The sequence below is a fragment of the Marmota monax genome, unplaced genomic scaffold (assembly GCF_021218885.2).
Source record: "Marmota monax isolate L192 unplaced genomic scaffold, Marmota_monax_Labrador192_F-V1.1 WCK01_AAM20220418_F8-fsc00108, whole genome shotgun sequence".
NCBI classification, from domain to species: Eukaryota; Metazoa; Chordata; class Mammalia; order Rodentia; family Sciuridae; genus Marmota; species Marmota monax.
Window position 1 is genome coordinate 2802246 of NW_026694593.1, and position 27294 is coordinate 2829539.

At 39.2% G+C, this 27294-nt stretch overlaps 1 protein-coding gene and 1 pseudogene across 2 annotated transcripts in view; one reads left to right on the plus strand and one right to left on the minus strand.

The window, feature by feature from the left end:
* The first annotated feature begins 310 nt into the window (after positions 1 to 310).
* Gatad2b (GATA zinc finger domain containing 2B) overlaps positions 311 to 27294 on the plus strand; it is a 94005-nt gene continuing 67021 nt past the window's right edge. For both annotated transcript variants that reach the window (XM_046421767.2, XM_046421768.2), the window contains exon 1: positions 311 to 460. The gene's annotated coding sequence lies outside the window, so the exon portion shown is untranslated. The remainder of the gene's footprint in view (positions 461 to 27294) is intronic.
* LOC131423287 (small ribosomal subunit protein bS21m-like) overlaps positions 896 to 27294 on the minus strand; it is a 58612-nt pseudogene continuing 32213 nt past the window's right edge.

Sequence of the window (27294 nt, forward strand, 5' to 3'; positions counted from 1 at the left end):
TGGACCATCCCCCTCCTTCGTCTAAGATTGGGCCTTATGTATGCCAGTCATCACTTCTCCAGCCACTCGTTCTTCAAGGGTGGGGTAAAGCCTAGGCATCCCATTTTTTATTGGTACGGCGAAGAAGAAAGGGGCGGAGTGGCCGGCTTGGGTCGTCCAATGGGCGTCGTGGCGTGTGGGTAAGGCGGAGCCGAGGCGCTTGGCAGCTGCCCAATCAGCGTCCTTGTTTGTGTGGTGCCGCCGCCGCCGGTGCAGCCGCCGCCGCCGCCGCTGCCCCCGTCTGTACCGCAGTGTCTGCTCCGCCCGCCTGCCCCGGTCCGGCCCGCCCCCCTCCCCCACCCCCGTCCCTCCTCCCGTCAGCGGGATCCGGAGCCCACTGTGCGGTCGCCTTTTCCTTTTTCGACGCCTCCGCCGCCGCCTGAGGAGGCGAGCTAGCCGGGAGTTACACCGCCACCGCCAGGTGAGGAGCCTTGGCCTAGGCCAGCCTGGCCGTCCGCCCGCCCGGGGGCGGTGAGGAGCGAGGAAGGGAGGGAGGCTGGGAGGAGGCGGTGGTGGCGGAGGTGGGGGAAGGGAAAGGTGGAGGGGCGGGGGGAGGGGAAGCGCCCGCGAGCCGACGCCCGCCCGCGCGCCCCCGCCTTGCGTCCCCCTCCCCCCACCCCGGCACCGCGCGCCCCCGCCTCGCGCTCCCCCTTCACCTCATCCCCTCCCCCTCTCCGCGCGCGCTCCCCGGTCTTTCGCTTCGCCCTCGCGCGCCCCCAGCTCGTGTCCCTTCATTTCATCTCCTTTTACTCTTTCTCCCCTCCCTCGCGCCCCGTTTCCCCCGCCATCCCCGCTTTCACTCACTACCTCATGCCCGCCATGCTCCCCTCCTTTCCTCCCTAGCGCGCCCCCCCCTTTAACTCTCTCCACCCCCAGTGGTGCCCTCAGGGTGCGGGGGCCGCTCCCTGCTCTCGGTCTTGTGTGTGACGGCGAATGGGACAAATGGGGGATCCTTAAGGGTGAAGGAAGCAAAGGGTGATCCTCATTATTTAGGGAAAGGGATTGCGAGCGCAGAGCCTGACCCTTTATTTCGTCGTCCACCGTTTCCTCGCCGTCCCGTAGGAGGGAATTGTCTCAGCCTGTGTGGATACTTATCTTCTAGAGCGACTAAGCCGCCCGTTTTCTCGGCTTGGCTGCTGGGACACGCCGGACCTCTTTCCCAGTGCAGTGCCCGAGGGTCGAGGAAGCTAGAACTTACCCTTCCCCAGCCCGACCGGGACTTGGAGTACTTTTTGCCGTCCTGCTCCTAATTGCGCTAAGGTGCTAGCTACTTTTGCTTATGCGGAGGTTTAGATGCCACTTGCGACCCAGGGCAACCTTCTTCCCTCATAAAGGTGTTGTAGCTTCTTTGGGTTCTTCCCCAGCATCAACTTTCCTCAAAACACAAGGTGTTAGCTCATAGGGATGGCGCTAAGGTGGAGATGGGGGCATTGATGGTGGGTGGCCTGTGGATGCTGAGTTAGAGATCAGTCTTCTTTTGCTGTCCTCTGGCGAATCAGGTAGCCTCTTGAGAACGTTTTCTCATCTGATAAATGATTATTTGGAGGGCTTTTGTGTGTGTGTGAGATAAGTGGGGATGCTTACTGTATTTTAGCAAAGAGAAAGCAGTGTTTTCAGTCCAGACTGCAAAAGAGAGATTTGGACTGGTAACTGATGGAGTAAAGCAGGCTTTACAGATCCTAGTTGGAGAAGAACTGATGCATTTGTAGGTTAAGAACCTTTCTAAATTATATTTTGAATAGATAGTGCATGCATGTGGTACAAAATCAAACCTTTCCTCCTGTCCTGCACCACGCCAGCCCTCTCCTAGTGCGCAGGATTTCTGTATTTTCTAGCAACACTATGGTATCTGTATGTTGGAAATTAGCCTGTGTGGGAATTTAGTGCTGACTTTATTGTTCTTTCTTTACCGTACTGACCTAAACTCTCCCTTGAAGTCTGATAACCACTTGGATTCATATTTTTTGATGCTGGAGCATTCTTGATAAGAATATTGTACTAGAGTATCATTTTTGTTTCTTGGGAAGGAGGCTGCTTCTGGGGTTGTAAAAGTGGTGCTATGGAGGGTTTCAGTATATTTTGAGGGAAGGCCCACACCTGTTGGAAATGGTTTTCTTTCTTTTTTTTTTTTTTTTTGGTGGTGGTGGTGATTCTCCCCACCCCCACATCTGAAACCCAGTCTCTGGCTGTTGAGGGTAGGTTAGGTGAGGATATGCTTTCCTTGGGCTTTTTAAAGTAGATCAATTGTATGAATAATTAGTTAACGGTGAGTTAATTAGTTAACAGGGAGTATTGATCTGCTAGGGCTGTCAGTTTTTAGAGGAAATATAGTTTGTAGGCTAGAGACAGTGATAGTCATCACGAATTGGGTATGTAAGTATTAATCAGCAAGAATCAGAAGGCTCAACCTGTAGGTTGAGTGACCCAGTTTGAGAAGAGGTTTATAGACTTTTGTCCTATTATCCTTAGTTGAGAACATACTTGATGAGGTGAGAGTGATTTCTGGTTGACAGCAGCATCCATCTTTATGACACTGTGGTTTGCCTCCCCTGACTGTGTGTGATGTCTGTTAACTTCCTGTTTAGAGGCTTTGGAAATATGGTCTGAATAGAGGTTGCTTTCAGATACTTGTCTAGAAACAATGTTAACCAGGTTGCCTGATGCACCCTTCAAATCCAAGTTCTGGCAGCAACTTTTGCAAATGCTGTGCTTAGCATAGGTTCATAGGGTTGTGGGAGAAGTGTGAGGAATTTGTTCTGAACCTCATAGCCTTGAGGTACTTTCAAAAGGGAATCTACCTCCCACCTTTTTGGGGGGTGGGGTGGGATGGGGGAGTGTTTCCAGCTGGGCCAGGCTAGACCAATCAGTTGGGTTTTGGTTAGAAAATAGCAGAAAATGGAAGAGGTATCATTGTGTCCATGAAAGTATCCTAATCATATGCTGGGACCTCTGGATTTATCTTAGCTTTAATCAGTGTGTCTTATATGTTGTATGTAAAGCAGGCCTCTTATTTCAATTTACTGATTGATTTTTCCTTCCTTTTCTCCCTCACCTACCAAGCTGAAAGTGTATGTGTAGGGAAACAGCAGCTGTGCTGTCCTGGTTTCTAGACTCTGGAGCTTATTCCATGTTAGCCACCCCATTGGGAGTCATGCTGACAAGCAGCCCCTCTGCACTTAGTCAGAAGGCCCATGTTGCTTGGCTCATTGAGAAAAGCCAAACCAGCTTTGGTTGATTAAAACAACTGCTAGAGAAATTGTAAGATTTGAGCCATAACTGCGACCCAGGGACTCTCTTTTCCAGACCTTTGCAGTACTTAAAGCTTTGCATCATTACATCTCAAGGCCCAATAGCCAGATATTTTCTGGGAAGGTTTGGAGGGAAATAAGGGGGGGGGGGAGACACACACCCAGTTGGCTATAAATCTAACCTTGGGGAAAAGCTGTCCACCTCTTGCTGGAGAAAAATCCAACCTATCAGACAATGCCACACAAAGTTGCAGTTCCCCTGCTGTTGGCTAAGCATGGGAAAAGATACATGAGGAAGTTCTGTTTCTGTTGAAAAGGACTGGCTTTGGGGGGAGGAAGCTTCTGTTAGCCCTGTTGTTTGCTTTATCCCAATAGTCTGTGACCCTTTTTCTATAGGTGCTGTTTGGGGATTTTGGTGGCTCCAGAATCCATGAGGCAGGGAATTACATTTCTGTGTAGTGGTGATGAAAGTTTCTGAAGCATAGGTCTGTTTTGAAATGGTTCCCTTCTCATTTTCTACCTTTTACCTTCTTCCTTGTGGATGTATAAAATATTCCTGTACAGCTTGAGTTCGTCAAGCAGGAGAGCATGATCCATGGTCATTAGGGCTTAACCTGTCTGAAGTGTTTCTTAGATGGTGGTTCAGTAATGTTTGGTGTCTCCCTCAAACCCCTGTAACCTATGCCACTGTCTTAAGTTGCTATCAACTGGAAAGCAGCTATGAAGAGTTTGATTTGTAGCACCAAAAGCAACAGATGAAAAGTGACACATATTTTGTTACTTTTGAGGTATGAAATATTCAAATGCCAGATCTTCCAAAAATCATAGTAATCTCAGAAGCATCCTTTTAACAACATCTGGACTTAATTGTTTATATTAACAAGTGAACTTCGAAAGAAATTAAGGAAAATGATAATAATTTTATATTCCTGAGACATTTCTTGTTGCTTTTCATACCTGGCTAGCATACTTATGTATTATTTATTTTTAATAATGGTATTGGGGCTTAAACCCAGGATGTAGTTCAAATGAACTACAATTCCCAGCCTTTTTGTTTTGTTTTGTTTTTAAGGCAGGGTCCTGTTCAACTGCCAGTGCTAGTCTCCAACTTGTGATCCTCCTGTCTCAGCCTCCCAAGTAGCTGAGGTTCCAAAGCTACAGTCTGCGTTTAAAAGATAATTCCGTGGGGTTGGAGTTGTAGCTCAGCTGTACAGCGTTTGCCTAGCACGGGTGAGGCGCTGGGTTTGATCCTCAGCACCACATGCAAATAAAATAAAGGTTTTGTGTCCATCTACAACTAAAAATATTAAAAAAAAAAATCCAGGTTATCTGAATCTGGAAGGCTTACTTTAAGTCTCCTGTTCAAAACTTTTTTGTAGGTGGTGGGGTGAGTAATTAGGAATTGAGCTAAAGGGTGCTTTACCACTGAGCTACATCCCCAGCCCTTTTTACTTTTTTAAGACAGGATCTCATAAAGTTGCTGAGGGTCTAAGTTGCCCAGGCTGGCCTCGAACTTTTGCCTCAGCCTACGGAGTCGCTGGAATTACAGGCATCCGCCACTGTGCCCAGCGAAAGTCACCTTTTCAATGAGGCCTTAAAATTGTACCTAAGTCTAGATTTCACCTGTGATAGTCCTTCCCTGCTTTTATTTTTGTCCCATAACATTTAATAATATATTTATTTGTTACATTTGTTGCTTATTGGTCCCTCTTCTATGATATTAAACCTTTAAAAGCGTGGATTCATATCCATGGCATTTATTTTGGTATTTTATTTAGTGCTAGCATATAGTTAATACTTAATAAATATTTGTGGATCAAATAGGAATAATAACCTGTTCTCCTAACCTCATGTTTGTTTATAACAAAATATGAAATGTGATAAGCATAACATGGGATCTTAAAATCCTTTTGTCTCAGCCTTTTAAGTAGCTGGAATTACAGGTGTGCACTATCCTGCCTGGCCTGTCACTTTTCAATCTATAGTTTCTTTATTTTCACTGCTGGTCTCTTAGTTCAGACCCACAGCAACTCTTATTTGGAATTTTGCCTGCCATAATTTCTTGCAGTTTTTCGTATTTTTTTCCTTTTGAACTCTCATTATATTGTCTTCAAAATAGTCTTAAAGATATCTGATTCTTCTTCTTCACCTTCTTACAAGTATTCAAGTTTCCAGTCATTAAAAGATAAAACTTAAACTTTGCATAGTATTCAAAGACCTTTATGGTCTTGGCCTTTGCCTCCCTTTCCAGACTCACTTCTCCACCTTTTAGTTAATACATGAGCAAATATAGTTCTTTTAGTTCCCAGATCAGCTTCCAAATCTCATCTCTCAAATGCTACTTCCTCTGGAAAGCTTTCCCTTACTTGCCCCAAAAGATTAGATGCATTTTCTTCTTTGATCTCACTATACTTTCTAAATATTGCTTGTTTATCTCCAGTGATTTATAAGCCTCTTGAAAGCAAAAGGTAGCTTTTTTTTTTTTTTTTTTAACTGTTCTATCTCCAGTGCCTGGCATGGTGCATTTCACCTAAAAGATATTAAAAAAATATTTGTTGAATAAAGGGGGTTTGAGAAAATGCCACACATATTTAGAAGATACCCCTTCTGTTATTCTGGGAGAAGAAGAAAAGGGTTGGAGTCTCAGTTTTGTCATGAGTATGACCCTGATTGAGTCACTTCAGGTCATTGAGCCTTAATTTCCTCAACTAAGAAATGAGAGTCAGTGACTGCTTTGTCTATTTCACTAGGTTTCTGTGTTAAAAAAAATAAAATTATGCATGGAGAGGTGCTTTATAAATTGTAAAGTACTATATAATTATTAATTGTATATCAACATATGTGTCGTATAGTTACGTGAAACAGGCTGAACTTCCCTCACAACTTGACTCAGTTTCTTTCCTCAAACATATTGTTAAGTGCCATTTCTTTTTATCTTTAAAACCATAAATATTCTATAACATTGTTCTGTTCATATCTATTTTCATCAGGAGGCATGCTGTGCACCTGAATATTATCCTAAAGCTTGAAGTTAAGGCTTTCCTCATATTTCAGTGGATTAAAAATGGTTACAAAAATTCTAGGAAGTTGTTTTTCAAGGATTCCCTCAGGGCAGGGATTGTATGCAGCTCATTGATAGAGCAAGCATGAGGTACTAGGTTCAATCCTCAGCACCACATTAAAAATAAATAAATAGAAAGATATTGTGTCCATCTACAACTAAAAAAAAGTTAAAAAAACTAAAGATTCCCTCAATCTTGAATTCTGTGATTTTTCCCCCCTTAGATTAAAAAAAAATTGCTTTTCATAACTTAAAAATAATTTTAACAATGTAAACTAATTTGTTGAGTACTTTTCTTGTGTAATGGTTTGTGCTGCTTTAATTTTTCAAGTAACTGTGAGGGAGGTACTCATTTTACAAATGAAAAAATTCAGTTACTGGGGAGGTTGTCATTTTGTTAGAATCTCACAGATTTTTTTAAAAAATAGTGAATCCAACATAATTTGAACAACTCTGCAACTCTGCCTGACTCCAAAAGTCAAAAATCTTAAAATTCTGGGGATGGGGATGTGGCTCAAGCGGTAGCACACTCGCTTGGCATGCGTGCAGCCCAGGTTCGATCCTCAGCACCACATATAAAAAAAGATGTTGTGTTTGCCGAAAACTAAAAAATAAATGTTAAGAAATTCTCTCTCTCTTTCTCTCACTCTCTCTTTAAAAAAAAATCTTAAAATTCTAGTGTTTCTTCAAGAGGTTTGGTTTTCCTTTTTTTAATCTTTTTCAAAAATGGTTTTCTCAATAGGTCTTATGTGAAAGAAGTGTACGTTAGTGGTATTACATGGTCAGATAGGTTTTTGAAAAAGAAAAATCTCTTACCCCAGATTTTAAGACATGACTTCCAAAGCCCTGCGTATCTAAATATACATATTATACATTGGGAGTGGAAAAGAATGGTTAAAAGATACAGTGCTGCCAGGCGAGGTGGTACACACCTGTCATCCCAGTTGAGGGAGGCTGGCAGGAGGATGGCAAGTTCAAAGCCAGTCTCAGCAAAAGTGAGGTACTAAGCAACTCAGTGAGACCCCTGTCTCTGAATAAAATACAAGATAAGGCTTGGGATGTGGCTGAGTGGTAGGGTGCCCCTGAGTTCAATCCCCAGTACTCACCTTCCCCTTCAAAGAAAAGATACAGTGCTTCTCAAAATTATTTGACTTTGAAAAGAGAATCCTGGGGCTGAGGATGTGGCTCAAGCGGTAGCACGCTCGCCTGGCATGCATTCGGCCCGGGTTCGCTCCTCAGCACCACATACAAACAAAGATATTGTGTCCGCCGAAAAACTAAAAAAAAAAAAAATATATATATATATATTAAAAAAAATTCTCTCTCTTTAAAAAAAAAAAAGAGAGAGAATCCTGGGGCACTAGTCACCTTACTGAATGCTTTGAGACTACTACACTTTGCTGCCCTTCCTTATAGTTCTTCTATGTGTTGTGTTGAGGTGGTTTTTTTTTTTTTTTTTTTTCCCCAAGTTTGTCATTCTGGAATAAAGGAACTAACTACATTTAGGTTCCTTCATTTTTATTTTATTTTTTAGTTGTAGATGAACAAAATACCTTTGTTTCATTTGTTTTTATGTGATGTGGAGGATAGAACCCAGTGTCTTACACATGCTAGGGAAGCACTTTGTCATTGAGCTACAATCCCAGTCCCCTACCCCCTTTTAAAGAAAGATACTTTTTAGAAGCTTTAGTTGTATGTGGACTGTCATTTTTTTTCCCCAAGAATCTTTTTTTTTTTAATATTTATTTTTTAGTTCTAGGTGGACACAATATCTTTATTTTGTTTTTATGTGGTGCTGAGAATTGAACCCAGTGCCTCACGCATGCTAGGGGAGTGCGCTACCACTTGAGCCACATCCCCAGCGCCCCCAGAATCTTTTTTTTTTTAAAAGAGAGAGAGAATTTTTTTTCAATATTTATTTTTCAGTTTTTGGTGGCCACTACATCTTTATTTTTATGTGGTGCTGAGGATCAAACCCAGCGCCCTGCGCATGCTAGGTGAGCACGTTACCGCTTGAGCTACATCCCCAGCCCCCCCCCCCCACACACACACACACAAGAATTTTTTAAGGCAAATGGTACAATTCAACCAACTTGGCTTTCACTTTCAGTATATTCCTAGGAGAAGACCTGTAACTGAGCTGTTGCCCCACCTTTTATTTAATGTACTAGAAACAAGACTGTAAGCTTTCAACATTGTGACTGAACAGAAATCCTTAAGTTAGGTGCAAGAAATTCTTCCTTTCTGGAAAGATAGTTGTATCACACAGAGAAAGCCATAAAGCCTATCATTATTTTTTTTCTGTGAGGCATACAGACACACCTGTGGATCAGTGAAGACAAGGAACTCTAATTGCCCTGTATCATTTAAAGGCATAAACACCTAAATGGTGTTTACTTCTGGATTTCAAGTTTTTATTTAGTAGGGTGAAACACTTATCTAACCAGTGGAAAACATTAAGAAGAGTTCCTTAATAGATTAACAAAATTTTGGAGGTAGAGGGACATCTTCAATCACTCTTTAGCATATGTATGGTTAGATCGATGTATGGCTATCAGAGGAATTGAAACATTTGCTTCTACTGAAATGTGTGTTCCTACTGCCATGGACAGGTTGTCTAGAAGACCCTTGGAGTATGGAGCTATTATTTTCTATGGGAGTTTGATGTGAATAGCATGACACTCTTTGATTTATAATTAAGTGTCTATAAATAAATAGTGTCACACTGATGCCATTTTCTCTTACTTTGTAATTCAGGTAGTAAAGAGTGCTCAGTTTCTCATCTGAGCTTATTGAGAATTAGAAAATTTTGCCTTTTTAGAATTGGTTGTTTGCAGTCCTGGGGGTGGAACGGAGGGCCTTGTACATTATTAGGCAAGAGCTTACCACTGAGTTATATCTCTAGCCCTTTTATTTTTTTGTTTGTTTATTTATTTTAATTTTTTTTTGTAGTTGTAGATGGACAGACTGCCTTTATTTTTATTTGTATGTATTGCTAAGGATCAAACCTAGTACCTTGCACATGCTAGGCAAGCGCTCTGCCACTGAGCTACAACCTCAGCCCCATGTTTATTTATTTTAAAAAAAGGTTTTTTTAGATGTAGTTTGACACAATACCTTTATTTTTGTTTATTTATTTTTATGTGGTGCTAAGGATTGAACCCAGTGCCTAGCACATGCTAGGCAAGCACTCTTCTGCTGAGCCACAACCCCAGCCCCTGTTTTTTTTTTTTTTTTTTTAAATAATGCATTAATATTGAACTGAATGCTTTCAAGGAGTATGGGTGACTGGAAAAAGATCTTTTTTTTTAATATTTATTTTTCTAGTTGCAGGTGGACACAATACATCTATTTATTTATTTTATTTATGGTACAGGGATTGAACTCAGGAGTACTCAACCACTGAGCCAAGTCCCTAGCCCGATTTTGAATTTTATTTAGAGACAGGGTCTCACAGAGTTGCTTAGTGCCTCACCTTTGCTGAGGCTGGCTTTTACTCGGGATTCTTCTGTCTCAGCCTCCTGAGCTGCTGGGGTTACAGCTGTGTACCACCACGCCTAGCTGGAAAAGGATATTTTACAGCTATGTTTTGCAGTCAACAGGAACATTGTGGAAAAAACAGTTGCATCTTCCAGGTTGCATCTTCCAAGTTGCATCTTCCTTGAGGATTCAAAGGAATATTAATTCTCCTGATAATTAGTGGTGAAAATTTGAATTTGAGATCTTTTTTTTTTAAATATTTATTTTTTAGTTGTACACAATACCTTTATTTTGTTTATTTATTTTTCTGTGGTGCTGAGGATTGAACCCAGGGCCTCTCATGTGCTAGGCAAGCACTGTATCACTGAGCCACAACCCCAGCCCAAAATTTGAGATCTTGATCTAATGAGTTATGCATATACCATATATATATATACATATACATATGTAGAAGTATCAAAAAATGAAATTTAACTGAGCATGGTGGTTCATGCTTGTAATTCCAGCTTCGGAGGCTGAGGCAGGAGGATCATGAGTTCAAAGCCAGCCTCAGCAATTTAGTAAGGCTCTGAGCAACTCAGTGAGACCCTATCTCTAAATAAAATAAATAAATAAATAAAGGGCTGGGATGTGGCTCAGAGGTTAAGTGCCCCTGGTTCACCCGGGTACCAAAAAGATTAAAAGAGGGCTGGGGATGTGGCTCAAGCGGTAGCGCGCTCGCCTGGCATGCGTGCGGCCCGGGTTCGATCCTCAGCACCACATACAAACAAAGATGTTGTGTCTGCCGAAAACTAAAAAATAAATATTAAAAAATTCTAAAAAAAGAAATTGAAAAGTATCTATCATAGTTGTATGACTTTCTTTCTTGTATTTTTTTTAGTTGTAGATGAACACAATACCTCTATTTTTATTTGTTAAGTTGTTCAGGCTGGCCTCGAACATGGAATCCTCCAGTCTCAGCCTCCCTGTAGTTGGGCTCATGCTGCCACACCGATTATTTATATATAATTAAAAATTTCATTTTTAGGGGGCTCTGGATGTGGCTCAGTGGTAGAGTGCTTACCTAGCATATGTGAGATGTGTGAAGCACTGATTTTGATTCTCAGCACTACATAAAAATAAATAAATAAAATAAAGGTATGTTGTCTATCTACAACTTAAAAAAAAAAATTCCAGTTCAATAATGGGGATTGAACCCAAGGGCATTCTACTACTACTGAACTATATCCTCAGCCCCATTTAAAATTTTTTTATTTTGGGGCTGGGGTTGTGGCTCATTGGTAGAGCACTCGCCTTGCACATGCGAAGCCCTGGGTTCAATTCTCAGCATAAAAATGAATAAATAAAATAAAGGTATTGTGTCTAGCTACAACTAAAAAAAAAAAATTAGTTTGGCTAGGCACAGTGGAACATACCTGTAATCTCAGCAGTTTGGGAGGCTGAGGTAGGAGGATCATGAGTTCAAGATCAGCCTCAGCTACTCAATTGCTCAAGCAATTGAGTGAGCAATTGAGTGAGCCGCTGTCTCAAAAAAAGTATAAAGGTTCCTGGTGCAGTGGTGCACGTGTAATCTCAGTGGCTCAGGAGGCTGAGGTAGGAAGATTGGGAGTTCAAAGCCTCAGCAATTTATCGAAGCCCTATACAACTCAGTAAGACCCTGTCTCTAAATAAAATATGAAAAAGGGCTGGGGATGTGGTTCAGTGGTTAAATGTTCCGAAGTTCAAGCCCAGATACATACATACATACATACATAAAATAAATGTTAAAAGGGGCTAGGGATTTAGTTTAGAGGTGAAGTGCTTGGAAATTCAATCCCTAGTACTTAAAAGGAAAGAAAGAAAATAATTTTTTTTTTTTGTAACAGTCTTGCTAAATTGCCCAGGCCTGCTTCAGCTTGAAATCCTCTTACTCTCTCAATTATGCCAGGCTCATTCTGTTGTTCAGTTTTGCACTCTTCCCAATCTAAAATGCTCTTTTCCCCCCTTATCTTTGCGTGGTTGACTTGTCATTTTTTGTTTGTTTTGTTTTTAATATATTTTAGTTGTAGATGGACATAATATTTATTTTTATGTGGTGCTGAGGATCGAACCCAGTGTCCCACATGTGTGAGACAGGTGCTCTACCAGTGAGCTACAGCCCCAGCCCTATGGGGTTTTTGTTGTTGTTTTAACTGAAGAATGAATTGAGCTACATCCCCAGCCCCCACCCCCATCCCCCCTTTTTTTTTTTACATTTTATTTTGAGACAAGTGTCTTGCCAAATTGTCAGGATCTCGCTCAATTGTTGAGACTGGCTTTGAACCCACCGTTTTCCACCACAGCCTCCTGAGCTGCTGGGATTATAGGCATGCATCACCACACCCTGCTCCCCAGCCTTTTTTATTTTTTGAGACAAGGTCTCAATAAGTTGCCAAGGTTATCCTCAAACTTGCCATCCTCCTCCCTCAGCCTCCCAAGTCAAAGGATTTATAGGTGTATACAACTGTGCCTGGCTCTACTTTGGATTCTTTTTGGTGTATATCCAAAATTAGAATTGCTAGATCTTGATAATTCTGTTTTTGAGGAACTATTGTGTTTTCTTTCTTTCCTTTTTTTTTTTTTATATCAAGGATTAAACCTAGGGCACTTAACCACTGAGCCACACCCCAGCCCTTTTTATTTTTTCATTTTTATTTTGAGGCAGGTTCTTGCTAAGTTGCTTTGGGTCTTGCTAAATTGCTCAGGCTACCTTTGAACTTGCAATCTTCCTGCCTCAGCCTCCCCAGCTGCTTGGATTACAGGTGTGCCCCACTCACCATGCCTGGCATAATTGTTTTCTACAGCGACTATATATTTACATTTCTACCAGCAATGTAAAGAGTTCTGATTTCTTCATATACTTCCCAACATTTGTTATTTTTGGTTGTTTTTTATAATAGCTATTCTAATAGGCATAAAGTAGTGTTTTATTTTGAGTGTGTGTGTATGTGTGAACTTATGCACACATTTAAGAATCTGAGGCAGAAGGATCTCAAGTTCAAAGGACAGCCTCAATAATTTAGCATGACTGTCTCAAAATAAACAATAAATAGAAATAGAATTGAAGATGTAGCATCCCTGGCTTTGACCCCCAGTATTACAGAAACAAAAGAAAAAACAAAACTCGTCTTTATGTTACCCAGCTGGTCGTGATTCCTGGTCTCAAGCAGTCCTTTTGCTTGAACCTCTTGAATAGTAGATAATACAGACACATGCCACCATACCTGGCTTCATTGTGATTTTGGTTTTTGTTTCCTTAATGATTAGTGATGTTGAGGTTCTTTTCAAGGGTTTATCATTCATTTGTATATTTTCTGTGAAGAAATGTCAATTCAAATTCTTTGCTCTTTTTTTTGGCGGGGCGGGGGGGGGGGTGATGCGGTAAGGAACCAGGAATCGAACTCGGGGCACTCGACCACTGGGCTACATCTCCAGCCCTATTTTGTATTTTATTTAGAGACAGGGTCTCACTGAGTTGCTTAGTGCCTCACTTTAGAGTGCTGAGGCTGGCTTTGAATTCACAATCCTCCTGACTCAGCCTCCCAAGCTGCTGGGATCACAGGTGGCATGGCAGCAGTAGTATCCTTTTGTATATAAAAGTATTTAGTTATAAAGCCCAGTTTATCTATCTTTATTTATTTTCCTGTGCTTTTGGTGTCTTAAGAAATCAATACTAGGTCAGGCATGGTGGCACATGCCTGTAATCCCCGCAGCTAAGGAGGCTGAGGCAGGAGGATTATGAGTTCAAAGCCAGCCTCAGCAATTTAGCAAGGCCCTAAGCAACTAAGAGAGACCCTATTTCAAAATTAAAAAAAATAAAAAGGGCTGGGGATGTGGTTCAGTGGTTAAGCATCCCTGGGTTCAAACCTCAGTACTGGGGGGGGGAAAAAAAAAAAGGAAATCATTGCCAGGACTGGGGATGTGCCTCAGTGGTAGCATACTTGCAGAGGGTCCGAGTTTGATCCCTAGTACCACACACACACACAGCCAAAAAAGGAAAAAAAAAAAAAAAAAAAGGGCCGGGAAGAAGGAAAAAATAAATCGTCGTTAAATCCAGCATCATGAAGTTTTTCTCCTGTTTTCTTCTAGGAATTTTATAGTTTGAGCTTTTTGTTCTATTTTATGTCAATTTTTCTATATGGTATAAGGGTCCAACTTCATTTTTTTCAGTTTTCCCAGCACCGTTAGTTGAAGATTGACCTTTCTTCATTGAATGGTCTTAGCACCCTTGTCAAAAAATTATTTGTTGGGTGGAATGTAGCTCAGGGGTAGAGTGCTTGCCTAGCCTAAACAAGGCCTTGGGTTTGATCCCAGTATTTTATTTTTTTTGTGTGTAATGTATATATATCTACATGTATATACATGTGTGCGCGCATGTGTGGATGTCTGCAAGGGTTTATTTTTGGGTTTTCTGTTTCACTGGTCTGTATGTCTGTGTTTATGAAGTACATTAGTTTTTTTTTTTTTTTTTTTTGTGTGTGTGTGTGTGTGTGTGGTGCTCGGGATTGAACCCAGGCACTTGTAAATGTGAGTACCTGGGTATAGCTCTACCAACTGAGCTATATCTCCAGCCCTACATTACAGTTTTGATTACTATTTTGAAAATCAGAAGATATGAGTACTCTGATTTTCTCTTTATTCAAGATTATTTTGGCTATTTGAGGCTGAATTTTAGGATAGGTACTCTGTTCATGTTTTTTATATTGGGATGAAAATTGAAATGGGATCCTTTTATTACATTTTGGCAATTAATTAAATAGAGTTTTTTTTTATGTACTTCCATGGATCACTGTATTTTTCTTTATGTATTAGAGGTTTTTTTTTTTTGTTTTGTTTTTTGAGGTAGGGTTTTGCTGCTATGTTGCCCCAGGATGGTCTTGAACTCTTTTTTTTTTTTTTTTTTTTAAGATAGCACATAGATGGATCTTTTACTTTTTTATTTTTATTTTTTATTTTGATTGAAATGTTCGTTTTTTATTATTATTATTATCTACACATGACATTACAATGATCTTGGCAATTCATACATTTGTATCATTGGGGTATAATTTCTCATTTTTCTAATTGTACACATTGCAGAATCACACTGGTCATAGAGTCACCTATATACATACATCAGTCATAATGTCCATTGGTCTTGAACTCTTTGACCTAAAGAATCCTGGTACCGCAGCCTCCAAAAATAGCTGGGACTACAGAGGTGTCTCTTTGCCCACCTAGAATAACATTATTGCTAATATCTTTTTAAAATATTTTTAGTTGTAGATGGACACAATACCTTTATTTCATTTATTTTTTTAAATTTATTTTTTAGTTGTGGATGCAATATTTTTATTTTTATGTGGTTCTGAGGATCAAACCCAGTGCCTCATGCAAGCTAGGCCAGTGCTCTTCCTCTGACCACAACCTCAGCCCATCTTTGCTCTTATAAACAAACCATTTTGCTTTGGTTGGAATACATTATTTTCAATAAGAAATTTTGTTCTTATTGAAAATAATTAAATTGTAGAGTAAAGGGGTCCTTATTGTCTTTACCTGCCTAGTTTTAAACCCCATCACTGTTACTCCTTTCTTTTCTGTTGTTTCAGAAATTTCTCTTATATGTATATAGAACCAGATTATTCTTAGTTTTCTTTTTTTCAACAAAAGGTAGCATAGTTTTCCACATTTTGCCTTTTTTACACACAGTGTATAGTAGATTGTTTTCAAATCTATACATAAAGAATTTACTTACCTTTTTTTTTTTTTTGAGGGGGATTGAACTCATGGGCGTTTTACCACTGAACTACACCTGGAACTTTGAATCATTCTGCCTAAGACTCCTGAATTGCTAGGATTACAAGTGTGTGCCACCGGGGCTGGGGATGTGGCTTAAGCGGTAGCGCGCTCGCCTGGCATGCGTGCGGCCCAGGGTTCGATCCTCAGCACCACATACAAACAAAGATGTTGTATCCGCCGAAAACTAAAAAAAAAGAAATAAATATTGAAAATTTCTCTCTCTCTCTCTTTAGAAAACAAACAAACAAACAAACAAACAAAAAACAAGTGTGTGCCACCATACCTGGCAGTTTATATGTCCCTTAAGTGAAAGTTTTAAAGGTGAAAATTCTTTTATGGATATTAAAACTTTATTAGGAAAGAATATTCTGTCATTGAGTAGTATGTCCTATTACGGACATTGGCTGTGTGCATTTCATATTGCCTACAAATCTTGCTCTTCAGTGATTATCATTGCTATTATTCCCTTAGCACTGAACAAACAATTTGAATACTATTGGGTCATTAAATTTAGTTTAGGAATGCTTTATTGCCTTATTCATGAAGTCTATTTTATAATTTTATTTAGTCCTCCAGATCCCAAACTGTCAGAAAATCCAGGGTTTTGATCATTAATACAAGGTTACTTTTCTGATTCCTGGAGTATACACCCCACTCTGCTTTTTAGACTGGTTCAGTGTTGCAAATAAAGAGAAAACTGTTTACTTTGTTATAAATTCTGCTGGTTGTATAGAACTAAAAAGGCCTGAAAAATCCTATAGTCATTTGTTGTACACCTGTACTGTAAAAAAACATATATACACACACACAGGTGTTTTAGAGGATACGAAGATAAATGATTTGAGTTATTTAAAATAATTACTAGAAGGGCTGGAGTTGTGGCTTACATCTGCCTAGCATATGTGAGGCATTGGGTTCCATCCTCAGCACCACAAAAAAATAAAATAAATTAAAACAAAGAAAATAAAGGTATTGTGTCCATTTATTAAAAAAAATAACTACTAGATACAATATTTATATATTTACTACTTGTGATATTGGGGATTGAACCCAGGGGTGTTCTACCACTGAGCTACATCTCTGACCGTTTTTATTTGTTTGGAGACAGAGTTTTTGTTGCCCAGGCTGACAGTTCTACTGCATTAGCTTCCAGAGTTGTGGGATTATGGGTGTCACTGTGCCAGCTACATAAAATATAATTAAAATTTAAATAACCAAATTAGAATTAAGTGCTTCTTAAGGTGTTTCACATCTGTGACAATGTGATAAAATGGGTTAAAGATGGGTGTTTTTTTTTTTTTTTTGGAGAGGGTACAAGGGTTTGAACTCAGGGGCACTCAGCTATTGAACCACATCCCCAGCCCTATTTTGTATTTTTTTTTAGAGGCAGGGTCTCACTCAAGTTGATTAGCGCTTTGCTATTGCTGAGGCTGGCTTTGAACTCCTGATCTTCATGTCTCAGCCTCTGAACTGCTGGGATTACAGGCATGTGCCATTGTGCCCAGCCTAAAGATGCTTTTTGTTAAGCTAAAAATACTACAGATTGGGCTGGGGCTGTAGCTCAGTGGCAAAGTGCTTGCCTAGCATGCATGAGGCACTGGGTTCGATTCTCAGTACTACATAAAAATTAAATAAAATAAAGGCATTCTGTTCATCTACAACTACAAATATATATATATATATATTTTAAATACTACAGATTGCTTTACCCCAAATGCCAGAATCTTTAAGCATCAATTTTTTTTTAAGATTACAACCCACTTCATACTTGCCTTCATTCATTCTAATACTATAAACAGGTCACCAGTAAGGAGAAATGCAGCTTTTAGTTTTTTATTTATTTATTTTTCTTCATTTCCAAATGCCAATGTCAAATAAGAGAAAATAAAAGAAGAGCAGTGTAGCTAAACCTACAATGGTCAAAAATCAAAATCAAAAGAGGTATTTATGCCTTAGAAAGGAATTACTAATAAGGTACATTTAAGTGTTCCAAAGGGCATTTCAAGACAGTTTTTAACCCCTGGCCAGCCATACTGTTTCTCTCAAGTTTAGATTTAAATTATATTGTTTTAGAAACTTCATAAGCTCTGAATATAAACTGATAAAAGTTTGGGGGGGATAATTTAACAATTAAGGCAGGAGGATGGTAAATTTCAGGCCAGCTGGGCAGTTTAACAAGAAGACCCTGTCTCAAAATAAAGTGGAAAGGGCTGGGGACAGGACTCTTTAATACTACTTTTTTTTTTTTTTTTTTTTAAAGAAAAAAGCTTCAAAGGAGTATGTAAGTACTATAAGATTTTTTTAAAATTGCAGAAGAATATAATATTTATAAAGGTACACCTGCGTACATCAAGTAAAAGTACTGAAGAAATTCATGGCAGTGATAAACACTAAATCTGTTTACCTTTGAGGGGAAAAAAGGGAGGGAAGTGAAATAGGAATAGTTTCTCTGAGAACTTCAGTTTTATTTGTGATGACTTATTTCTTAAACTAGATGATGAGTAAATGGTTGGTTATAACATTATTCTCTCTATTTTTTTTTTTTTTTTAATTTGGAATAGTATGGATTAGGATCTGCAGACCAAATTCTATTTGCAACCTGTTTTGGTCCACCATGAACTAAAAATTATAAATGATTTGAACAGTGTTGAAAAAACTAAGATTATTTCATGATGGGAAAATTACATGAAATTCATATTTTGATGTCCATAAATAAAATTTTAATGGAAACAGCCACACTAATTTGTTTATATATTGTCCATAACTACTTTCATGCTGCTACAGTGTTAAAGTTGGTAGTCATAACAAAGGTGGTAAGGCCCCAAAGCCTAAAATATTTATTATTTGGTCTTCGCCAAAAAAGCTTGCCGTCAGTGTCATAGATGAATTTTGGTCCCAAATGAATGGTGCTGTGACTGGACAAATGAGCTACTAGTGAATACTTGTAGTAAGTTGGAGATATTTATCCCCCAATTGTGCTTTTTGAACATTTTAATCAAAGGAAAATCAATTACCTAGATAATTTTCATGGAAATTTTCAGAATGGTTGCCCAGTAGGAATCTAATCTTGTTGAGTAAGTCTAATTTCAATATATTTTGTCCTATGAATCACTTGTTATTTTTTTAAGTTTGTTTTTATTCTGATTTGTTATACATGATGGTAGAATGCAATTCATTTCGTATTACACATATAGAGCACAATTTTTCAAGACACTGGTTGTGCACAAAGTATTTTCATACCATTTGTGTCTTATACATGTACTTAGGGTAATGATGTCTAACTCATTCCACCATTGTTTCTACCCCCTTGCCTCCTCCTTTCCCCTCCCTCCCCTTTGCCTTATCCAGAGTTCCTCCATTCCCCCCATGCCCCCCCCCCCCCCACCCCAATCGCTATTAGGGGTCTGCATCTAGGGGTCTGCATCGGCATATCAAAGAAAACATTCGGCCTTTGGTTTTTGGGATTGGCTTGCTTCTATTCTCCAACCTCATCCATTTACCTGCAAATGCCATGATTTTATTCTCTTTTAATACTGAGTCATGTTCCATTGTGTGTGTGTGTGTGTGTGTGTATGTATATATGTGTATGTATATATATATATATATATATATATATATATATATATATATATCCTAAGTATGTATATATCTTATGTATGTATGTGTGTGTGTGTGTATATATATGTGTGTGTGTATATATATATATCCATTCATCTACTGAATGGCAGCTAGGTTGGTTCCATAATTTAGCTATTGTGAATTGTGCTGCTACAAACCTTGATATGGCTGTGTCCCTGTTCTATGCTGTTTTTAAGTCCTTTGGGTATCAACCGAGGAGTGGGTCAAATGGTGGTTCCATTCCCAGTTTTCCAAGGAATCTCCATACTGCTTTCCAGATTGGTGGGACTGCAAATTGGTGCAGCCAGCAATGTATGAATGTACCTTTCCCCCCACATCCTCACCAACACTTATTGTTTTTTCTATTCTTTTTTTTTTTTTTTTTAATTTTTTATTGTGGGTTGTTCAAAACATTACAAATTTCTTGACATATCATATTCCACACTTTGATTCTAGTGGGTTATGAACTGTTTTTTCTATTCTTAATAGCTGCCATTCTGACTAGAGTGAGATGAAGTCTTAGAGTAGTTTTGATTTGCATTTTTCTAATTACTAGAGATGTTGAACATTTTTTCATATGTTTGTTGATTGATTATATATCCTCTTCTGAGAAGTGTCTGTTCAGTGTTCAGTTCCTTGGCTCATTTATTGATTGTGGTTTTTTTTTTTTTTTTGGTGTTAAGATTTTTGAATTCTTTATATATCCTAGAGATTAGGATGTGTTTGTGGTACAGATTTGCTCCCAAGATGTAGGCCCTATTCACCTTAGTGATTCTTTCTTTTTCGAAAAGAAGCTTTTTAGTTGAATCTATCTCATTTATTGATTTTGGGTTTTAATTTTTGCACTATAGGAGTTTTATTAAGAAAGTTGAGGCCTAATCCTGATGGAGATTTGGGCCTACTTCTTCCATTAGGTGCAAGGTCTCTGATTTAATTCCTAGGTCCTTGATCCACTTTGAGTTGAGTTTTGTGTATGATGAGAGAGAGAGGTTTAATTTCATTTTGTTACATGTGGATTTTCAGTTTCCCAGCACCATTTGTTGAAGAGGCTCCAATATACATTTTTGATGCCTTCGCCTAATATAAGATAACTGAAGTTATGTGGGTTAGATTCTGTGTCCTGTATTCTGTACTATTGGTCTACACGACTATTTTGGTGCCAGAATCACTCTTGTTATTAAAGTTCCCCATTCTGATTTCACCTTGGAGGTTTGAAAATTTTAAATACCTGCTAGAGCCAAGTGTGGTGGCCCACACCAGTAATTTCAGCAACTCAGGAGGCTGAGGCAGGAAGGTCATAAGTTTGAAGCCAGCTTCCATAGCTTAGCAAGTCCCTGTTGCAAAATAAATAGAAAGGGCAAGAGATGTGGCTTATTGGTATAGTGCCCCCTGAGTTCAAATTTCAGTACCCCACCGCAAGCTTACCAGAATTACGTGATTTGAGATTGGTATTTTGGTAATATTATTTATTTCCAACAAAATAATTTAGACACAGAAACGTGCATAGGTTTAGCACTTTGATGCACACATGTAATCCCAGCAATTTCAGAGGCTGAGACAGAAGAGTCCTAAATTCAAGGCCAGCCCCAGCAACTTAGCAAGGCCCTGTCTCAAAATTAAAAAAAGGCTGGGGAAGAAGGCTCAGCAGTAAAGCTCTTCTAGGTTCAATTCCTAGTACCAAAAGAATAAGATCCTAGAAACCTACATAGTCAGTGAATAAGTGCATCTTTTTCAGCACTTTTTTCTTTTTGGTGAGTAGGTGTGAGTACCAAGAATAAATCCCAGGGCCTCACACAGACTAGGAAAGTGCTTTACCACTGATTTACTTTTGTTTTGTTTTTTGGGGGGTGGGGGTACTGGAAATTGAACCCAGGGTGCTTTGCCACTGAGCTGCATCCCCAGCCCTTCTTTTATCTATCTATCTATCTATCCAGCTACCTATCTATCCAGCTATCTATCTATATATCTATCTATTTGAGATGGGGTTCTCTCTAAATTGCTTAGAGCACCTGAGTTGCTGGGATTACAGGCTTGTGCCACCACACCTGGCTCTAATTATTTATTTATTTATTTTTGCAGAGAGGTACTAGGGTTGCACCCAGGGGCTCTTATCCACTGAACCATATCCCCAACCCTTTTTAGTTTTTGAGACAAGGTCTCTCACTAAGTTGCTTAGGGCCTCACTAAATTGCTGAGGCTGGCTTTGAATTTGCAATCCTCTTGCCCCAGCTGCTGCTGCTGCTGCTTTTTTTTTTTTTTTTTTTTTTGGTGGTACTGGGGATTAAACTCAGGGTCTTGTGCATGCTAGGCAAGCACTCTACCAACTGAGCTATATCCCCGGCCCCGGCCCCAGCTTCTTGAGCCACTGGGATTACAGGCATTCACCACCACACCTGATGTGTGTGTGTGTGTGTGTTTACTGGGGATTGAACCTAGTGTTTAGTACTCTATCAGTGAGTTACCTCCCTACCCCTCCTTTCCACCATAAGGCTCTCAAACCATTTTGTTTTAATAGTACCTTCTCTTTGTATTTTGTTTTAGATTATCCCTTTTGCTGCACTTGTTTGAATGTAGAATCCAGTATTTGAGTGGCACTTCTGATTGGGGATAGGCAACTGTCTTAATATAAGGAGCCAATATCTGTATTATGCCGGATTGCATGCAGCTTTCTTTAAAGCGTTTGAGAGATTTCCTTGTTGGAGGGCAGGGTTTAAAGAGCCTTATTTCAAAGTCAAACTTACAAAAGTCTCAAAGAACAGGGATACTTAATCCTGACCTATGATGTGACCATCAAGCTTAGAAAACCTTATAAGTAGAAAGGAGTGGGTAACTGTAGCTTGTATGAATAATGGAAGGACCTGAATATCACCAGCTATCTTGAAATCAAGGGTTAATCATTGCATCCTCAAGAAATGTTTGGTGGCTTTTCTCCCTGCCCGTCAGATGCCTTGGTTCTTTTCTTAACCTCATTTCCTTTGGCATTGAGTTAAGGAAATACTACCAGTTTCTTGCTTATCAATTTTTGTTAACCATCCCCCGTTGTACAGTGTATATATGGTGGGGAAAAAAAGGTTTTATAAACTGACCACCTAGATAGAGGTATAGAAAATAAACTCTACTCATAAGTCATCTTCATGCTCTCCTAATCATTATCCTCACTGTCTACAAAAGGGAATCACTGGGGCTGGGAGTGAGTTTAGCTTAATGGTAGAGTGCTTGGGTATCATGTGCAGGGCCCAGGTATCAATCCCCGGGTGGTGGGGGGGCGGGGGAACCAAAAGAGAATCATTATTCTAACTTCATGTAGTAGTTTTTTAAAATCTTTATTTATTTTTTAAAAAAATTATATATAACAGCAGAATGTATTACAGTTCTTATTACATATATAGAGCTCAATTTTTCATATCTCTGGTTGTATACATAGTATACTCACACCAATTCGTGTCTTCATATGTGTACTTTGGATAATAATGTGATCATCACATTCAACCATCATTAATTACCCCATGCCCCCTCTCTTTCCCTCTCACCCCTATGCTCTATCTAGAGTTCGTCTGTTCCTCCCATGTTCCCTCTCCCTATCCCACTATGAATCAGCCTCCTTATACCAAAGAAAACATTTAGCATTTGGTTTTTGGGGATTGGCTAACTTCACTTAGCATTATCTTCTCTAACTCCATCCATTTACCTGCAAATGCCATGATTTTATTCTCTTTTAATGCTGAGTAATATTCCATTGTGTATATATGCCACGTTTTTTTTATCCATTCATCTATTGAAGGGCATCTAGGTTGGTTCCACAATTTAGCTATCGTGAATGTGCTGCTATATTTATTTTTATGTGGTGCTGAGGATCGAACCCAGTGCCTTATACAAGCTAAGCAAGTGCTCTACCGCTGAAACACAACCCCTGCCCCCTTGTGGTAGTATTTCTGTTTAACTTCAGTGTTGAGACTATTGGAAATAATAGCCACAGACTTCTGGAGGGTAAAATTTTATTGGTGTTGTTTAATATAGTGATTCTCAACTGGGAAGATTTTTGCCCTTCAGATGATATTTAGCAGTGTTAGAGGGGACATTTTTGGTTCTCAAAACTAGAGTTGTGGGGCTGGGGCTGGGACTCAGTGGTAGAGCACTTGCCTAGCATTGTATGAGGCATTGGATTTGATTCTCAGCACCGCATATAAATAAATAAAACAACTAAAAAGCAAAACAAAACAAAACTAGAATTATTGTCATCTAGTGTATAGGAGGTCAGAGGTGCTACTAAACATTCTACAGTGGTTCCCTACAACAAGGGATTATCTGGCCCAAAATATTAATAGAACTGATATTGAGAAATTCTGTTTTAATAGGGCCCATTGAAGTGATTGTGGCAATAATTGATACCTTAAATTGTTGAAAACCCATTTTGCTTTCAAAACTTTTGTGGGAAACCTTCAAAATTCTCCAAATGGTGCTGGGTGCAGTGGTGTGCTCCTGTAATCCCAGCAGCTCTGGAGTCTTGAATCTAGGAGTTCAAGGCTAGCCTAGGCAACATGGTAAGACCCGGTGATTTTTTTTAAACCCTATTTTCAGGAAACTCATAAGGGTATATGTACTCCCCCCACACAATTTTTTATTGGTGCATTATATTTGTACACAATGATGGGATTCATTATTACATATTTGTGCATGCACACAATATAACATAATGTGGTCAGTATTACTCTACCCTCCCTCCTCTGGTACCTTATCTCTACTGATCTCCCTTTGATATTCATGAGTTCCCCACTCTTTGACCTTTCTTTTCCTCTTTAGCTTCCATATATGAGAGAAAACATACAACTCTTAACCTTCTGAGTTTGGCTTGTTTAGCTTAATATAATGTTCTCAAGTTTCATGCATTTTCCTCCAAGTGACTTAATCTCATTTTTTCTTTGTCTGAGTAACACTCCTTCGTGTACATAATATACAAATGTGTACAAAAAGTATACACATTTTCTTTATCTCTCCAATGGACATCAAGGCTTTGTCTGTTGTGAACTGTAATGTTTCTCTATTGTGAACTGTAATGCTATGAACATAGGTATGCATGTATCACTATAGTATGATGTCTTTAATTCTTTTTCTTTTTGTACTGAGGATTGAACCCAGGGGCGCTAACCATTTAGCAACATCCCCAGTCCTTTTTAATATTTTATTAGAGACAGGGACTCACTTAGGGCCTCACTGAGTTGCTGAGGCTGGCTTTGAACTCATAATTCTCCTGCCTCAGCCTCCTGAGTCGCTGGGATTACAGGCATTTACCACCACATCTAGTTTATCTAAATTCTTTATGATCAGTACTGAGGAGTGGTATAGCTAGGTCATATGGTGGTTTCTTGCCTAGTATTTTGAGGAACCTCCAAACTGATTCCCATAGTGATTGTACTAATTTGCAGTCCCACCAACAGTGTATAAGTGTTCCTTTTCCCTCTACATCCTCTTCATCATTTATTATTATTTGTATTCTTTTTTTGGGGGGGGGTCATTACTTGGGATGGAACCCAGGGGGGCTTAAACACAGAGTCACATTCCCAGCCCTTTTTATTTTGAAACAGTTGCACTAAGTTGCTTAGGGCCTTGCTAAATTGCAGAGTCTGAGTTGAGTAGCTGGGATCCCAGTCCTGTGCTGCCATGCTTGGCTATTGTTTGTATTCTTTGTGTGTGTATATGTGTGTGTGTGTGTGTGTTTTGCTGGGGATTGACCCAGGGCCTTGTGCATGGGAGGCAAGAACTCTACCAACTGAGCTATATCCCCAGCCATGTTTGTATTCTTGATGACCCTATTCTTATTGGTGTGAGGTGAAATCTCAGTGTAGTTTTTATTTGCATTTCCCTAATTGCTAATGCTGTTGAACATTTTTTTCATATATTTCTTGGTTAATCTTCCTGCTTCAACCTCCAAAGCTTCTGGGATTGGTGGTGTTTTTTGAGTTTTTAAAAACATTCTAGACGTTAACCCTCTATCCTGAAGAGCAGCTAGCAAAGATTTTCTCCCACTCTGTAGGTTCTTTCTTCACATCCCTAATTGTTTTCTTTGCTGTGCAGAAGCTTTTAAATTTAATGACATCCCATTTATTAACTCTTGACATTATTCCCTGAACTTTAGGGGTCCAGGGTAAACTAACTTCTTAAGGTGAATATATACCACTTGGGAAAATTATAATCCTTCTGCCAGTAATCTGTATTCAGGTGACTACAGTTAAAATTTTGATGGATGTCTTTCCAACTGAAGAAGATTATAATACCCTTTTTCCTGTAAGTTTTCATGTGCTCCATAAGGCTAATAGGCCAGTCTAAGTTAGTAATCTGCCAGAAGCTCTAAGTGAAATGCAGACCAGGCAGAGTATTTCTCTTGGACTTTATTTAGGTTCTTTTTTTTTTTCTTTTTTTAAATGGTACTGGGATTGAACCTGGGGAGCTTAATCACTGAGCCACATCCCTACCCCTTTTTATTTTTCATTTTGAGACAGGGCCTTACTAAGTTGCTGAGGCTGGCTTTGAAGTTGCAATCTTCCTGCCTCAGCCTCCCGAGTGAGCCACTGGAGTTACAGGCATGCACCATCTTATCCAGCTTTAAGTACAATTTGAGAGCACATGATCCAGTCCTGCATGAGTTTGTTCTTCCTTCATTTTAGCAAAGAAGTTTCTTTGCACATCTACTGGATAAAATATAAGTCTAATGTTGAATCCATTTTGATGACCAGATTCTTAATTTATAATATTGCTGGATGGGAGTGATGAGTGTCCAGTATTCTCCACTGGAATATCTAGTCCTTATTTCTGATTTTTAAACTTCTTCACCATTTGCACATTAATTGGTGTGAGTAGATATGTATTAGTGACAGTTCTAATTTTTTTAAATTATTTTTTTTAGTTGTAGTTGGACACAATACCTTTATTTATTTTTATGTGGTGCTGAGGATTGAATCCAGGGTCTGGCACATGCTAGGCAAGTGCTCTATCACTCAGCCTTAACCCCAGCCCATAGATCTCTGATCTTTAACTTTGGAAGTCTTTGCTGAACAAGGTCTGTTCCTGTTGAGTTTTGCTAGTGGTTTATGTCCTCTGATGAAGCCTGGGAACACTGTATTTTCATTGTGTGTGTGTGTGTGTGTGTGTGTGTGTATGATTACATTGTTCGACCATTGTAACATTTTAAATTGTATCCAGTTATATATGTGTGATATAAAATTCACATTCTGGTTTACAGTAAGAAAAGGGGTACCTCTCTGGAGGCAGAACATTTCTGTTTCTTGGAATCTTTCCACTAATAGTCTAGACATTTATAAACTTAAAAGGACTTTCCTCCATATTTAAAATTTCTAACTTTTTATTCTGACTTCAAATACACAATCACAGAGTATAATTAAATTCCATGTATTCTCCACCAAAATTGAAAAATGTTGCCATTGTTTACGTTAATGTTGAAAATAGAACATTTTGAAGGTAATGCAGATTTTAGTAATATGGGTTTGTGGGTGCACCCCCCCCCCTTTTTTTTTTTTTTTTTTTACTTTTTGCAGTGCTAAGAGATCAAACCCAGGACCTTATGCTTGCTAGTAAGCACTCTACCACTGAGCTACATTTCCAGCCCCCAGATGTTCCTTTTTATTTTGTTCCTTCAATTTTCTCATTAGTGTAGTATGAGGAAGTAATGTGTGGTTGTTCTGAAATTCTGGTAACTGGATGCTTCATGAATCTACCAAGATTGTCATAAAAGAGTGAAGTGAATTCTGGATTTGCCATCAGGAAGTAGGCTGTATTCCAGAGTGATTTCTTTTTCTTTCTTTTCGGTACTGGCGGATGAACTCAGAGTCGCTTTCCCACTGAAGTACATTTCCAACCCATTTTCTTATTTTTTATTTTGAGAGGGCCTCACTAAGTTGCTTATGGCCTTGCTAAGTTTTGAGGCTAGCCTGGAACTTGCAGTCCTCCTGCCTCAGCCTCCTGAGTTACTAGTATTAATAGGTGTGTTCCACTGTGCCCAGTTCCAGAGTGATTTCTAATTATACATAATATTGATAT